This window comes from Piliocolobus tephrosceles, chromosome 5 (genome assembly GCF_002776525.5).
Source record: "Piliocolobus tephrosceles isolate RC106 chromosome 5, ASM277652v3, whole genome shotgun sequence".
In the NCBI taxonomy this organism is placed as follows: Eukaryota; Metazoa; Chordata; class Mammalia; order Primates; family Cercopithecidae; genus Piliocolobus; species Piliocolobus tephrosceles.
The window spans coordinates 33,086,861-33,101,923 of NC_045438.1; the positions used below are offsets into that span (position 1 = coordinate 33,086,861).

General features: G+C 41.4%; 2 long non-coding RNA genes across 2 annotated transcripts; one reads left to right on the forward strand and one right to left on the reverse strand.

Annotated features, from left to right (window-relative positions):
• Nucleotides 1–615: 615 nt before the first annotated feature.
• Nucleotides 616–14,041, reverse strand: LOC111554974. The gene is made up of 3 exons (XR_002735379.2): nucleotides 13,405–14,041; nucleotides 3,059–3,221; nucleotides 616–899 (listed from the first exon to the last, which is right to left on the reverse strand). It is a non-coding gene; the product is annotated as an uncharacterized LOC111554974 (long non-coding RNA).
• Nucleotides 12,888–14,357, forward strand: LOC111554973. The gene is made up of 2 exons (XR_002735378.2): nucleotides 12,888–12,993; nucleotides 13,510–14,357. It is a non-coding gene; the product is annotated as an uncharacterized LOC111554973 (long non-coding RNA).
• Nucleotides 14,358–15,063: the final 706 nt, after the last annotated feature.

The window sequence follows — 15,063 nt, forward strand, 5'->3', positions numbered from 1 at the left end:
TGTGGTGGTGCAATCTCAGCTCACTGCAACCTCTGTCTCCCAGGTTCAAGCAATTCTTGTGCCTCAGCCTCCCGAGTAGCTGGGATTACAGGTGCACACCACCACACCCAGCTAACTTTTCTATTTTACTAGAGATGGGGTTTCCATGTTGGCCAGGCTGGTCTCAAACTCCTGACCCCAAGTGATCTGCCTGCCTTAGCTTCCCAAAGTGCTGGGATTACAGGCATGAACCACTGAGCCCAGCCATGAAATATAATTTTATATTCACTCAAAATAGACACAGTTTGGGTACAGTGGCTCATGCCTATAGTTCCAGCACTTTGGAAGGCCAAGGAGGGAGAATTGCTTGAGGTCAGGAGTTCAAGACCAGCCTGGGCAACATAGTGAGATCCCGTCTCTAAAAAAATAAAATAAAATTTAAAATGTTGACCAGGCATGCTAGCATGCACCTGTAGCCCTAGCTGCTCAGGAGGCTGAGGTGAGAGGATTGCCTGAGGTTACAGTCAGTTGTGATTGGACCACTGCACTCTAGCCTGGGCAACAGAGCAAGAGACGCTGTCTTAAAAAAAAAAAAAAAAGAAAAAGAAAAAGACATACAGGCAAATAATCATTGAAATTATCAATTATCAATTATTGAAATTTTCTTCACTGTTGTAGAAAACTCAACAGAATCTCAGCAAATTCCGACCCAGTTTATGTAACATTTGGGGATGAAGGGGTTTGCAGGAGTGTCTCCCTTAATGTGTGTGATGCAGTCTTGGCTCTCAGGACCGGCTCTGACTTTCCCAGGACACATCTTCTTTGTGATGGCTGCTAGGACAACATTAGTGCCTGTAGTAACCTGCTCCCGGCTCCACTACTGGCTCTCCACGGTCAAAATCTGGTTATCTTAGGGCATCCTGTGGAATTAGAGCTGTTTCATGAGCTAGATGACTTTGAATGAAGTTCCAGTATTTAACGGCTGGGGCACACAAGACATAGGAGGGGGACAGAGACTAAACAGCAAATACAGTTTTAGCCAAAAGAATGAAGAAAGAACCTGAACTATCTGGGCCATTCTAGAGGGACTCTGATTCCTCTGTAATGGTAGTAACTAAAGACCTCAGGGCCTTCCAGTTCTGAAGCACCAGCCATTAGAATTGTTCTGTTTTACCTGATTTCTAGGTGCAGAGGTAGGAAAATCTGGAAATTCAATTCTACTATAATCTGAAGCTTTTTGGTGAAGAATTATCTATTTTAAAACATCTAGCACCTTACTTCCTGCTAATGCTAATGTGTACACCATAAGAAAGAAATAGTGACAATGCTGAGCTGGAAGAATGCAGAATGTCTTACTCAGATCTACTTGCCCATTACACATCTGTACTTCACGGGACTTAGTCTTTTCTCCTTATGAGAAAACACTGCATATTCACCTGTTCAGCTAAAACAGAAATAAGCCACATTCAAATGCTAAAGAGGTTAAAAAAAAAAACACTCATTACATATGGTCTCTAAAACTCACTTTAAAATATATTTTTAATATTTTTCATTCTAAACATGATCTTGAGAATGCTGATTCATCAGTTGGAAGGAAATTTGTACAATTAGATTTTCTCTAATTGATTCTTTTCCTCACTGCTGCTTTTAGCCTCATATGTGATATCCTCAAAGGTGATTTTCTTTGAGCTCCTGCCAACATCCCCATATTTGTTTGCTAGGGCTGCTATAACAACAACAAAAAAGTACCACAGATTGGGTGGTTTAAACAAGAAAAATATATCGATTCACAGTTCTGGAAGCTAGAAATCTGAGATCGAGGTGTCAGCTGGGTTGGTTCATTTGGAGGCTGTAAGGGAGAATCTGTTCTAAGCCTCTCCTAGCTTCTGATAGTTGCCGACGCATCTCCCGATCTCCGCCTTTACCTTCCCATGGCATTCTCCTTATCTGCTGGTCTGCGTTTGGATCCCAATTTCCCCTTTTTATAAGGACACCAGTCATATCGGATTAGAATCCACTTAATTGACCTCATCTTAACTTGTTTAAATCTACAAAGACTCTATTTCCAAATAAGGCCACATTCTAAGGAATGAGGGGTTAGGACTTGAACACATATTTTTGGTGAGGGGGGGCACAATTCAACTTATAACAATCCTTATCTACACCTAGCCAATAATCACACTGAATGACAGGAAATGGCTCTCGGAACTGTGGCCAATAGTGTGTGTCATCCTGGCAATACATCAAGCATCTCAGTGAGGTTGATCATGTCAACCTCCAAAGAGGAGGTTGAGATGTCTATAAATATGGCTTCTATGCTCAAATGGCTGCTGCAAGCGGGGAATATTTGATATGGTTTGGATCTGTGTCCCCACCCAAATCTCATGTCAAATTGTAATCCCCAGTGTTGGAGGTGGGGCTTGGTGGGAGATGATTGAATTGAGGGAGCAGATTTCTCCTTTTGATGCTGTTCTTATGACAGAGTTCTCGTGAGATCTGGTTGTTTAAGAGTGTGTGGCACCTCCCCTCTGCTCTCTCTTTCTTTTTCTCCAGCCATATGAAGTGCTGACTCCCCGTTTACTTTCCACCATGATTGTAAGTTTCCTGAGGCCTCCCCAGAAGCCAAGAAGATGCTGCCGTGCTTCCTATACAGCCTGTGGAAACATGAGCCAATTAAACCTCTTTTCTTTATAAATTACCCAGTGTCAGACATTTTTTTTATAGCAGTGTCAGAATGGACTAATACAGTATTATTGGGATAAAAGTTCAAGTGCACTGGGATTATTTGGCCAGTACCTGTGTAAGCTAATATGCCTTTATCCACCATGTAAGTTCCATTCCATTCCCCAGTGTGACCTAAAAGCAAGAGAAGAGTGAAAGGGAGAAAAAGAGTTCTAAGAAATTTTAGCCTGATGTGCAAATGTTATAACCTTGACCTCTTTTCAAAACTTGTACCACCAGGTGATTGTTGATCATAAGTATGTATAGAGAGCTTACTAGTAATAACATGCACAGCATTCAAAGGATTCTTTGTTTTGTTTCTCTGGATTCTGTACTTGATCAGTTGCTCATCACTTACCTCTCTGCCTAAGGCATAGTAAATTGTCAGCATCCATCCAAATGACTCAACTAATAACAAGCATCACGCTGGGCACAGTGAGATGACTCAGAGGTGAAGCTGAGGATCAATCATGCTGTTCCCAAGGTCTGTGCTGGATAAATCAACATTGGAAACCTAGGTGCTGAATATACCAGAGGTTTGATGAAAAATTATTTTAGACTTGCTGTATATTTGAAAATTTCTATAATAAAATGTCAAGAAAAAAAGTCACGTAAATCAGCTCCATGGTTTACTGATTTAGAATAAACAAACATGCTCTGTTAGTATTCATTTGTCATAGAATATGATAAATGTTTAACTGTCCAGTTTTAACTGTCTTGATGATGTCTGGGTAAACAAAGCATCATCACTTCATGGTTTGATATCTATTCCCTTATTATTTTATTTTTTAAGACAAGGTCTCACTCTGTTGCCCAGGCTGGAGTGCAGTGGTGAGATCTTGGCTCACTGCAACCTCCACCTCCCAGGCTCAGGTAACCTTGCACGTATGGACCACCATGCCCAGCTACTATTTTTTTTGGTATTTTTTGTAGAAACAAAGTTTTGCCATGTTGCCCAGGCTGGTCTCCAACTCCTGAACTCAAGCGATCCACCCACCTCAGCTTCCCAAAGTGTTGGCACTACAGGTGTGAGCCACCATCTTGGCCTGTTCCCTTATTTAAAATTATTGGGATGCAGGAAGAAGGCTTTTTGTTTTGTTTTATTTTGTTTGTTTAATTAATGGCTACTAGATCCTACCAATCTGTACATTTTTTAAGAACTAGCCTATCACTATTTTTAAATCCTCTCCATTTATCTGTGGCCTGGTATGATGATAAGTCTGATAGCAGGAGTACCATAATAGGTCATATAATAGTGCGTTCCTGCTCTGCGAGCTATCTTTTCCTCAGTCCTAAAGCAGAGTGGCTAAGCAAGTAATCTTGGGAGTCAGATTGCCTGGCTTATTAGAATTGGGGCTCAGTAGGACCTTGGGCAAATTGCTTAAGCTTTTCATGCCTTATTTCAAGTTCCTGCATCATATGACTGTTAGTGTCCAGTGTAAAACATAATCGGTTTAGCTGTCTCGCTCTAGAATCTTTATTTTATCTACCAACTATCCTTCTCTCTCTCTCCCTTTCCCTCACATCTCTCTCTCTCTCTGTAGCTCAACTCTTTCTTTATTTCTTGGTCTTCCAAACCTATTTCCCTCAGATCCACTTATCAGGGATGTGCTGAGGGAAATAGGCTTCCTCCTGTCCTGCTAGTGACCCCTGAGTGGCTTTCATGGACCCCATTTTATTTCCTCTTTGTTAGGAAAAACAGCCTTTTTGGTTTCTGGAGCACCCTTAGCATCCTGTTTAGGTCTCTTGACTTCATAAGTAACTTCTTTCTTTATCACCATGAACTTTTCTTCACCTCCTGATCTTTTCTACAATCAGGTCCTGAACTTCTGCAGTTCCTGGTCTATAGAGTCCCTTTAAATATCAGATGAAACATTTAGTCAAATCTCTAACCTGACAAGCAGTCAATGCACAAACATTTGTATTAGTGTCTGTATGTTCAAGCCATCAGAAAATACACTCTACTTGGCTCCACAAAAGCAACACTTCAAGGCAACCATGATAATAATTAAAAAAAAAAAAAAACTCCATGAAACGACTATATATGTAGACATGGGTTTTTGAATGCAAATTATAAAATGTCTAACAATATGTTTGTGACTCATATATGAGTTAATGAAACAGTTAAAGGAAAACTCTAATGATACCGCATATTGTTAAAATTTCTTATCCAATAGCCAAAGGAGGCAGACATGGAACGATTGATTGGGGGATTGATGGGGAGATGGGCAACACAGAAAGGGACTTATAGTAATGAAGGAAGGGCCTTATAGGCATTCCTCGGTTAAAGATAATGGTTTTCCTACTGTTTTCTTGGAGACTTAAACTGGGTTATGATACCTCAGAAACGTATTATTATTATTGTTATTACTATTTTAGTATAGATGGGGTTTCACCAAGTTGGTCAGGCTGGTCTCAAACTCCTGACCTCAGGTGATCTACCCACCTTGGCCTCCCAAAGTGCTGGCCTCCCAGGTGTGAGCCACTGCACCTGACCATGTTATTAATATTAATAATAAATTCCTGACAAATAATTCTATTCATTTTTAGGAGATCATTTACAGAGGTAATTGATACTATAGTCATTGCCCTTGTGCTCAAAATGCCCAAAGTTCCTTTATGGGTTTCTAAAACAGGAATCTGAGGACTGTCTACTCCATCAAGGATACCTGGGGTACGCCTCTAAAATGCAGCTTCAAATTCAACAGGTGATTCTGATGCACCCTAGAGTTAAATAGTCAATGCCTTTTGGAGTTTGGGCCTGAATAGGGCCTATTCTCTATCTGAGAGTGCCATATAGTAAAGTTGGAATTGCTCAAGAAAATATAGTAGTCCCTTAGTATCAGTGAGGAAATTAGTTCTAGGGCTCCCTCCCAAACCAAAATCTGCAGATACTCAAGTCCCTTATATAAAATGGCATAGTATTTGCATAAACGGTACACCACCCTCCCATACACTGTAAATAGTCTCTAGATTATACCTAATATAATGTGCTATGTAAATAGTTTTCATATTTTTTATTTGTATTTTTTGTTGTATTGTTACTTTTTATTGTTGTTGTTATTGTTTTTAAAATATTTTCGATCTGTAGTTGGTTGAATCTTTGGATGCCAAACTTCTGGATGTGGAGGGCTGAGTATACTATTACAATGAGATGCTACACATACATCAATAATATTACTTAAACTTTTAGTTGTCTTATCATTTCTCAAAATCAACTTTTATAACTGTAGTGATTAATAAGATTAATTTTAAAAGGAGTTCTCTTAAAATATGAAATAACAGCAACTCCTCAGCTAAATCCTGTGGATGCTATTTAACCCTTTCTTGGAAGCAGATGAAGCCCTCATTTGTAACTATGACCTTGCCCAAAATGGTGGAGCTTCTCCAAATGGAGCCATCTCAAGTCAAGGGATGGTCTTAACCACTTCACCAGAGTCTGCTAATTCCCACTGATCAATTGAGCTCTAATAAACATTGGAAGGAGAAAACTGAATAAGGGAATGCCTATTGTCTTCTTGGAACAGAAGGCCTCACTTAGCTCTATAAAGAGTTTTCTCTGCCACCACGTAGTCTGCACAAATAACATGCATTTGCTCTCTTTTTGTTCCCAAAAATATTGATTTGGGGACTTGGATATCTAGGAATTTATTTGAAGTACCTAAGATAGAGGTCAGTTCAGTTAATGATGCTTTTTTTCCTGTTTTTCACATATAACCCCGCTTAAATTTGCATTTCAGGCTACAGACTGGTAGTTTTTAACCCAGGCTGAATATTATAGTCATCTGGGGACCTTCGAGAAATTCCAACCCCCAGACCCCATCCCTAGAGAGAGTTCAAATTAATCGGTCTGGGGTGGGGCCAGGGCATCATATTTTTCAAATCTCCTAGGTGATTCAAAGTGTAGCCAAAGGTGAGAACCACCATTTGCTTTATGATGTAAGACTTATTAAAGTCGATTCTATCAAAACCATCCACCACCATCAACAAACAAAACTATTTGATTTGACAGTATCCTACTAGTTGAATAGCTTGTGCAGGCATTATTCTTGTCTTGAGATTTTTGGGAGATTTGACTATATTCCACAACTTAGGTGACACGAGTAAAATTCCAGATTTTTCTATCACACTATGGTGACACAGTAATAACAATTCCCACACACACACCTTTTTTTTTTTTTTTTTTTTTTTTTTTTTTTGAGACAAAGTCTAGCTCTGTTGCCCAGCCTGGAGTGCAGTGGTGTGATCTTGGCTCACTGTGATTTCCCCCTCCCAGGTTCAAGTGATTCTCCTGCCTCAGCCTCCTGAGTAGCTGGGAATACAGGTGCCCATCACCACGCCTGGCTAATTTTTGCATTTTTAGCAGAGATGGTGTTTCTCCATGTTGCCTAGGGTGGTCTGAAACTCCTGACCACCTCGGCCTTCCAAAGTGCTGGGATTACAGGCATCAACCACCGCATCCAGCCCCCAAATTTATATATTCATATTGTTCACTAGCAGAATTCAACAGGAAATTCAGTCAGTAAAATTGTTTAGAGAAAGCAATTTGTTCACAAAATTTCTAACCTCAAAGCTTTACAGGATTTAGTCTCCATGAAATCCAACAAGTGTAACAACATCAGCTGTGATATCTGCAGTTAGGTTACATTTAATTGATTTGGGGGACTTCATTCTGCACCAAATCTATGCCCACAGAACCAGTTGAAATGAAACCTCTGTCTTGCCACATGTTTGTATCCTTTAATAAAATAAAGCTAATAACTTGATAAAACTAATAACTTTCTTTCTCTCTCTCTCTCTCTTGTTTATTTTTTTATTTTTATTTTTTGAGACAGAGTCTCACTCTGTTGTCCAGGCTGGAGCGCAGTGGGGCAATCTCGGCTCACTGCAACCTCTGCCTCCTGGGTTCAAGCAATTATCCTACCTCAGCCTCCAGAGTAGCTGGGATTACAGACACCCGCCACCACACCCGGCTAAGCTAATAACTTTCATGAGAGCGACAGCAGGCAAGGGTGAGACTGGTTTGGCTTTTGTGGGCAGTGAGTGCCTCGGATAATGATTCCACCAGGTTCCATTTGATGGAGGGCAAGTTCATTGAACACCTTCAGCTGCGAGGAGAGCTGTAGTGAGAACTTTCTGCCTAATAACTGCTCTCTCTCTCTCTTCCATTTCACCTAATGAGTGCATGAATTCGATTGCTAGATTCTGATGTTGGTGGAGGATAAATGTAAATAATTTATGAGAGAAAGTTGTGATCTTCTTGGAGAGCTCAAGGAATATACCTTTTCTGGAGGGTGAGGGAGAAGGGGAATAAGAGTGCAAAAAGAACAAAGGCACTCTATTTTAAAAGGCATTCATTTAGATGGTGTCCTTATCTGTAGCCTGCCCCTGTACCTTGTCCTGTGGAACCGCCGCACTTGCATTTGGCAGCTGCAATCACTTAATAACTGCACCTTTGCCATGAAAGCTGTTGGAGGTTGGCAGAGAGCAGGAATCCAATGTGATCATTGCTAACATCCACTTAAAGCCAAAGCCACGGGGGAAGTAATTGGATTTAATGGATATAGAGTTTTAGAATGAAAGTGCGTGGGATTGGGTTTATTTAATTTAATTAGACTTATACTTTAGATTATCTCATTTAAATTATCTGTGTTCCCATGTATGCTTTGACTTTCTGGCCTTTAGGCAATAGGCAAAATTTTCCTTGTACGAAGCAATCAAGGTCTGTTCATTTCTCCTTCAGAGCCTTCTACATCAGCCAGGGTAAAAATGAGCTTGTGCGTCAGCCAGGGCCAATTGACCCAGGTCCCTCCGAAGGCAATCTTTTTCATTGGTGGGTTGAGTTGTAGAACAGGAGGACCTGAGGGGCTTTTAAAGCTCTCACGCTGCCCTGGTCCTCTCCCTAGCAGCAGGGTTTGCTCTGCTTTCTGAGTAACTACAGGAGCCTTCATTACCTGTGCTATAGGACATAGCTCTCAAGGGCATCCGACACTCCCAAGGGCAAAAGCTGGTGGACTTTGACAACACATCCCGCAACAACTAAATTGTTGTTTCCAGAATGAAAATCCATCTTGCACAATCATAAAAGGAACTTTATTTGAATCACAGAAACCAGATAAATTGAGCCTACTAGTTAGACATGATGATTAGCTAGGCTGATGATGTGGTGAGTTTCTCCTGACTTATATCTGAATGTCCCTTTGCCTTGATGTTTCTCTCCATTGAAAACAGAAGTGCAGGCTGGGTGTGGTGGCTCATGCCTGTAATCCCAGCACTTTGGGAGGCAGAGGCCGGTGGATTGCCTGAGCTCAGGAGTTCCAGACCAGCCTGGGCAACATGGTGAAACCTTTTCTCTACTAAAATACAAAAAAAATTAGCCGAGTGTGGTGGCATGCACCTGTAGTCCCAGCTACTCGGGAGGCTGAGGCAGGAGAATTGCTTGAACCCGGGAGGCAGAGGTTGCAGTGAGCTGAGATCACGCCACTGACCTCGACAGAATGAGACTCCATCTCAAAAAAAAAGAAGACAAAAAAAAAAAGAAAGTAGAAGTGTGGCAGGGCAGACTGTGCCAGCAAGGAAATGCCCAGGGGAGAGAGGGAGGCAGTCCCTCTGTGGCTCCCGTGGAAGCCCCAGGACAGGGGTGAAGTAGGCAGCAGGCTCCTGGTGATCTCTCACTCTGCTGCTCTCAGTAGAGCAGGATTGAAGCCATGCCGCAATGACTTTCATGATAGGGTAATATGGATACGTTTCCACTGCAGGAGGGAATCAGGCTGCCTTGCCTCTCAGCACGCCCACTCCAGTGGGAGTCTGAAATTACTGTCTTCAAACCTTCTATTCACCTCATTCCTCTTATTGCTTTGAGATTTTTCAGAAAAGCAGTACTGTGGTTAATAATACATAGATGTATTGTTACCTTTTAGTAAGAGCCATATTATTTAGGGACATATTTTATATCGATTTAAATACATGCACTGTGTATTTGGGATGTGTGTGTGTGTGTGTGTGTGTTTGTGTCTGTGTGTATTTCCATTTAGATTTTGTAGTATAAAAGTCTGCTGTCTCCACTTTTGCCATTCTTCCCTAATAAGCTGGTATATATATATGTAAACAATTAGATTATGGTTACTTATTCATTCTCAAGGAACAGGCAAGCCAGCGAAATAGACATTGATCACCGCAATAGCATGTACTAGGTAACAACTTCATTTAAGGCACTGATCCCTGGTATTGTGGTCAATATAAAAATGTATAAGATCTGATCACTCTCCCAGATTAAGCTACAGACACACACGGCTGATTCAAAGTAGAAATTGGCAATGTGAAATACAAAGATAGTGCTGGGAGGTTTCTGAAGACAGTAAGATGATGTCTGATTTGGGGGATCAGATCATCTTCTGTGGGATGCCTTCTGCACCGGGCTCCGAAGGATGGAGCTTTGGACATGTAGTGACAGGTGAATGGAGATGGGGCACTCCAGGTGGTGGGATAGTGCCTGTGGGAAAGCGCTGAGCACTTTCTGGACCTTTCTTTAATGAATTATTTTTTAACCGATTGACAAGATATGGAATCTGGATCCTTAAAAAGGCTGTTTGGCTGTGATGTGGAGCTGTGAGAAGTAAGTTCTAGAGCGAGATCCTGAGAGTTCTTTGGTGTCACTCAGGAGTGACACCAGTTTGAATTTCACCATTTGTATTAGTTTCCTAGGGCTGTTTTAACAAAGTGGCTGAAAATAATAGAAATGTATTCTATTACGGTGCTGGAAGGCTGAAAGCCTGGTATCAAGGCATTGGTCAGGGCCTTGCTCCCTGTGAGGGCTCTAGAGAGGAATCTACCCTGATCTCCTCCAACGGCTTCTGGTGGCTCCTGACAATCCTTGGCACTCCTTGGCTTGTGGCTACATCACTTCAGTCTTCACCTTTGTCTTTGCAGGGCCTTCCTCCCTGTACAACCGTGTACCTCAGTGTGTCCTTTCTTCTTTTTCTAAGGATGCCAGTGAAATCGAACGTAGGGCCCACCCTAAACCAGGATGACATCATCTTAACTCATTACATCTGCAAAAACCTGTTTTCCAAATAAGGTTACATTCTAAGCTTCCAGGTAGGCATGACATTTGGGGGCACACTATTCAACTCACAACACCATTTTAACAAGATCCCAAGAGTACTGCAGTGTCAAGCTAAGGAGTCTGAACTTTACCAGTTTAGATGCCTAGGTTCAGAGAAACATTGAGGGAAGTCTTTTTAGGGCAGGGAATACCTTGACAGCCTTGGCCTTCCCTAGGTTAGATCTGCTGTGCCTGTGGTGAGCCGCTAACACCTGGCTGCGGTGAGCCACATTCTGAAAGGCCGTACACCCACATCCACTGTCTGGGTGACTGAAGTTCTGCCCACTGGGCTATGACTCTAGCATTCCATTTTGTTCTTATAGGGGGAAGTATTCTTGTCCCTCTCTCCTGTACCCAAATGCCCAACTGCTGGCTTGGACTCATGAGTAGAAGGTAAGTGTAGGCTTCAAAGGTAGTATTTCAATTTTTCCTATTCTACCACATCTGTCTCCCATGGCTTACTTTTGTTTTATTTTGTTTTGTTTTGTTTTGTTTTAGAGACAGGGTCTTATTCTTTCGCTCAGGCTGGAGTGCAGTGGCATGATCATGGCTCACTGCAGCCTCGAACTCCTGGGCTCAAGGAATCGTTCCACCTCAGCCTCCCGAGTAGCTGAGATTATAGGCATATGCCATGATGCCCAGCTCCCATGGCTTACTTTTGGAACAATGTGTTTGTCAAATTCAATGTATAGGCCTGCAAGAGCTAGGAAGGAGAACTCTTATCTTACTTAGTACCTCTCTACAATTACTTTTTGCTTTAGAGGCAATTCACTAGCCATATCAGAAGAAATGTCAGTTGAAAGACACGTTTAAGATATTCATTTACAAATACTTTTCTGAGTAAATGAATACATCGAATGCTTTTTATATGATAGATACTTTACTAAGTCCCATATCTCATTATTAATTCTTTTAAGCTTTCAGTGCAGGCAAAACTAACATGTTTAACATCAGTCCCCTTATTTTTTACTATTTATAGTTGCAAGAATTAAATGAAATAATATATTTAGAAGTCTTAACACATTCCACATAGCAGTCGCTAGCTATTATTACCCTTCTAACTGTACATACTGGCAGTTATCTGGCTCAAGGAGTTTTTAGTGGGATATGATATATTTTGCCTCTCAATTTTGGATTTTAATGCTTTTTTACCATCAAAGGATTGACACATCTTCCTGGAAAAGATAAAAAAGATCTTTGAAGATTTGTTTTCTTCAAAGTTATGACAACCACTGCAACGTGCCTCAGTGTAGATACTCTGGTTGCTAAGGACCACATAGATCAGGGTAAAAAGTGGGCTGATGATAACTGTCATTTTCTTTTCTTTTCTTTTTGTCACTTGGAGGGAAGAAGCAGCTTGGTAGATGCTTGGGCTTGTGTCTGAGGCATCACAGCAACATTGTGAAAAAGAATCAGTCAGGATGATGGTACCTATCTTTTTTGATGGACTTCTGGACTGATCCGCCATTCTACTTTGCTCTTCAGGGAAACATGGATGCACATTCCTGTGCTAAAGAAACTTCTATGTGACCCGTTCACTATGCAGAGCCCTGGGAGTCACCCTCCTCAACAGAGATGGCAGCACACAGCCTCTGCCTTGCTCAACCGCACAACATTCTGTGTCAATAATCAAGGACAAAGTAGCTCTAAAATGAAATCTTATTTCCAGCCTAGAGAATTTTGAATCTAGATTTAGAGACGTCATAAAAAGTAATGATTACTATGTCAAGAAAGGTAATTTTCACGAAGGAAATGACTTCTAATCCAAATGGTTTATTTGTAGGATTAATGTCATATGAACCTGTTTTATACAAAGTCATAGGGAGACAAAAAAAGGGAAGAAATTCATTTTGAGCCTAAATATACCAGTGAATAAATAAGTTGACAAAAATTAGCTGATTTTAACGTCAAATCGCTCACCCATTTCGTCTTGTACAATAACCTCAGAAACACAAATACACCATGTCCAGCTGCATATGAAAGTGGCAAGAGCTTGTCATTTCCATTTTTAAAAGGAGAAGCAAATGTGTCTAGCTTACTCAATTTTTTCCTAACTTCAAGTTTCATGTTTATATAACCATCAGGGAGACTTGCTGACTCACAGTCAGCCTGTGGGGCAGCACTTCCCCTTTCTTTAATTCTTGAAGAAACAAGTATGATGCTCCCAGGAGAGCGGACAAGCTAACCATGTAAGTTTTTTATACACACAACTAATATAATTGTATACATTTATGTTAATTGATAAAAGTCTAAACAAGATAATCTCTAAACAATAAGAATATTTTATTTTATTTGCTTTTTTAGATGGAGTCTCACTCTGTTACCCGGGCTGAAGTGCAGTGGCTCGATCTTGGCTCACTGCAACCTCCACCTCCCGGGGTCAAGTGACTCTCCTGCCTTTGCCTCCTGAATAGCTGGGACTACAAACTTACACGCCGCCACACCCAGCTAATTAGGAATTATTCAAAGCAGGAATTGGTTTTTAAAATGCTAAGCCAAATGATAAAGTCCACAAGATTTTAGGTTTGTAGGTGAAGCCTTACGTGACTTCCCACCTCCAGCAGGTTGGGAACTATTCTCGGTGCTCCCATAATACTTACAATTTACATGATCGTTGCTGACACTGCAGCACTTAATAGTAGCCAGGAGATAGGAGGTTCTGTGTATGGGGTACTGAGTTTGCATTTCACTTCTTTTCATTCCAGGCCACAGACCTCTGGACTCTACTTCCTTCCTTAGAGTCAGGAACTAAGAGGAAAATATTCAGCTTGGTTTTCTGGAATGAGAAATACAGAGTTGAGACTGCATCAAGACAAACGCAGTTATGTAAATAATGTAGGTGGAAAACTGAAGAAGAGATGAGGAGCCATCACAGTTTCCTAATCGATTTATTTGCTTCCAACTTTTCCAACATTGCTGCTCAGTGAGCTTTCAAAAATGCCGATCTAATTAATTCACTTTTTCGCTTAAAACCCTTCAGTGCATCCAAGATGACTTGAGATAAAGACTAAAGTTCTTACCTGCCCTGGAGGCCTTGAGTGACATGGCTCCTTTCCCCTCACCTGCCTGTGGAAGCCACTCTCTTCTGAGGGCTCTAGACGTCACCTGCAGTTGCTCTCTTAATTCATCAAAACAGATGGTCTTCTTCCTGCCTCAGGGCCATTGCTCCTGCTGTCCTCCTGCCTGAATCATCGCAGCAGACTGCCAGCCCTTCTGCTGTCTTTGGCTGCACACTTCTTTTGTTTGGCCAGCCAAGAGATGACTGAAGTTTGAATTTGAATGCCTTAAAGCCAATAGACTCCCTCCAGTGGGCCTTTAGTTCTAATATTTCTTGTTGTCTTACCCCTGTCAGATGCACACATTTTTGTTACCTGCCTGATCTCTTAAAGGAATTTGAGTTTGCAATCTCTGGACTAATTAATTTCTACTAATCAACCAGTAAAGCACAAATGCCACCTCCTCAGGAAAGTTTTCACAGCCCCACCGGCAAAAAATCCTGTACTTTCCCTTCCTAGCACTCATCACAACAGCAATTAAATAACTAATTGTGCTATTACATGTCTAAAGTCTATATTCCCGGCCAGCATGGACATTACAAAAGGGCAGGGACTCTTGTCTTTTTCACCACTGCGTTCTTAGTGTTTACATATAGAAGGCACTCAATGATTGAATGGATGAATGATAAAGCTAAAGTATTCCAAAGCTTAGTGACATAAATAATTCTCTAAAAGCTTTAAATGAGAATTATAGGCAAACATTTTTCTAAGATTATTTGAGCCTAGTCCTTCCAGGAGACACTGAGATTCCGTAACCCTGAGGATGATATATCATGGGAAGCTCATCTCAGTGATTTCATACTACTGTACTAGGTCCAAAGGGTAGAAGGAATGGGGAAGCCAGGAGGGCTCCAGGTTCCATGAAACTAATTAAACCATAGCAGCACTAGCTCGACTTTTATCATTATTCCCTCCCTTCCTTCCTTCCTTCCTTCCTCAGAGTTTCGCTCTTATTGCCCACGCTGGAATGCAACGGTGCATTCTCGGCTCACTGCAACCTCTGTCTCCTGGGTTCAAGCAATTCTCCTGCCTCAGCCTCCTGCGTAACTGGAATTACAAGCATGCGCCACCATGCCCAGCTAATTTTGTGTTTTTAGTAGAGACAGGGTTTCTCCATGTTGGTCAGGCGGGTCTCAAACTCCTGACCTCGGGTGATCTGCCCACCTTGGCCTCCCAAAGTGCTGGGATTACAGGCATGAGCCA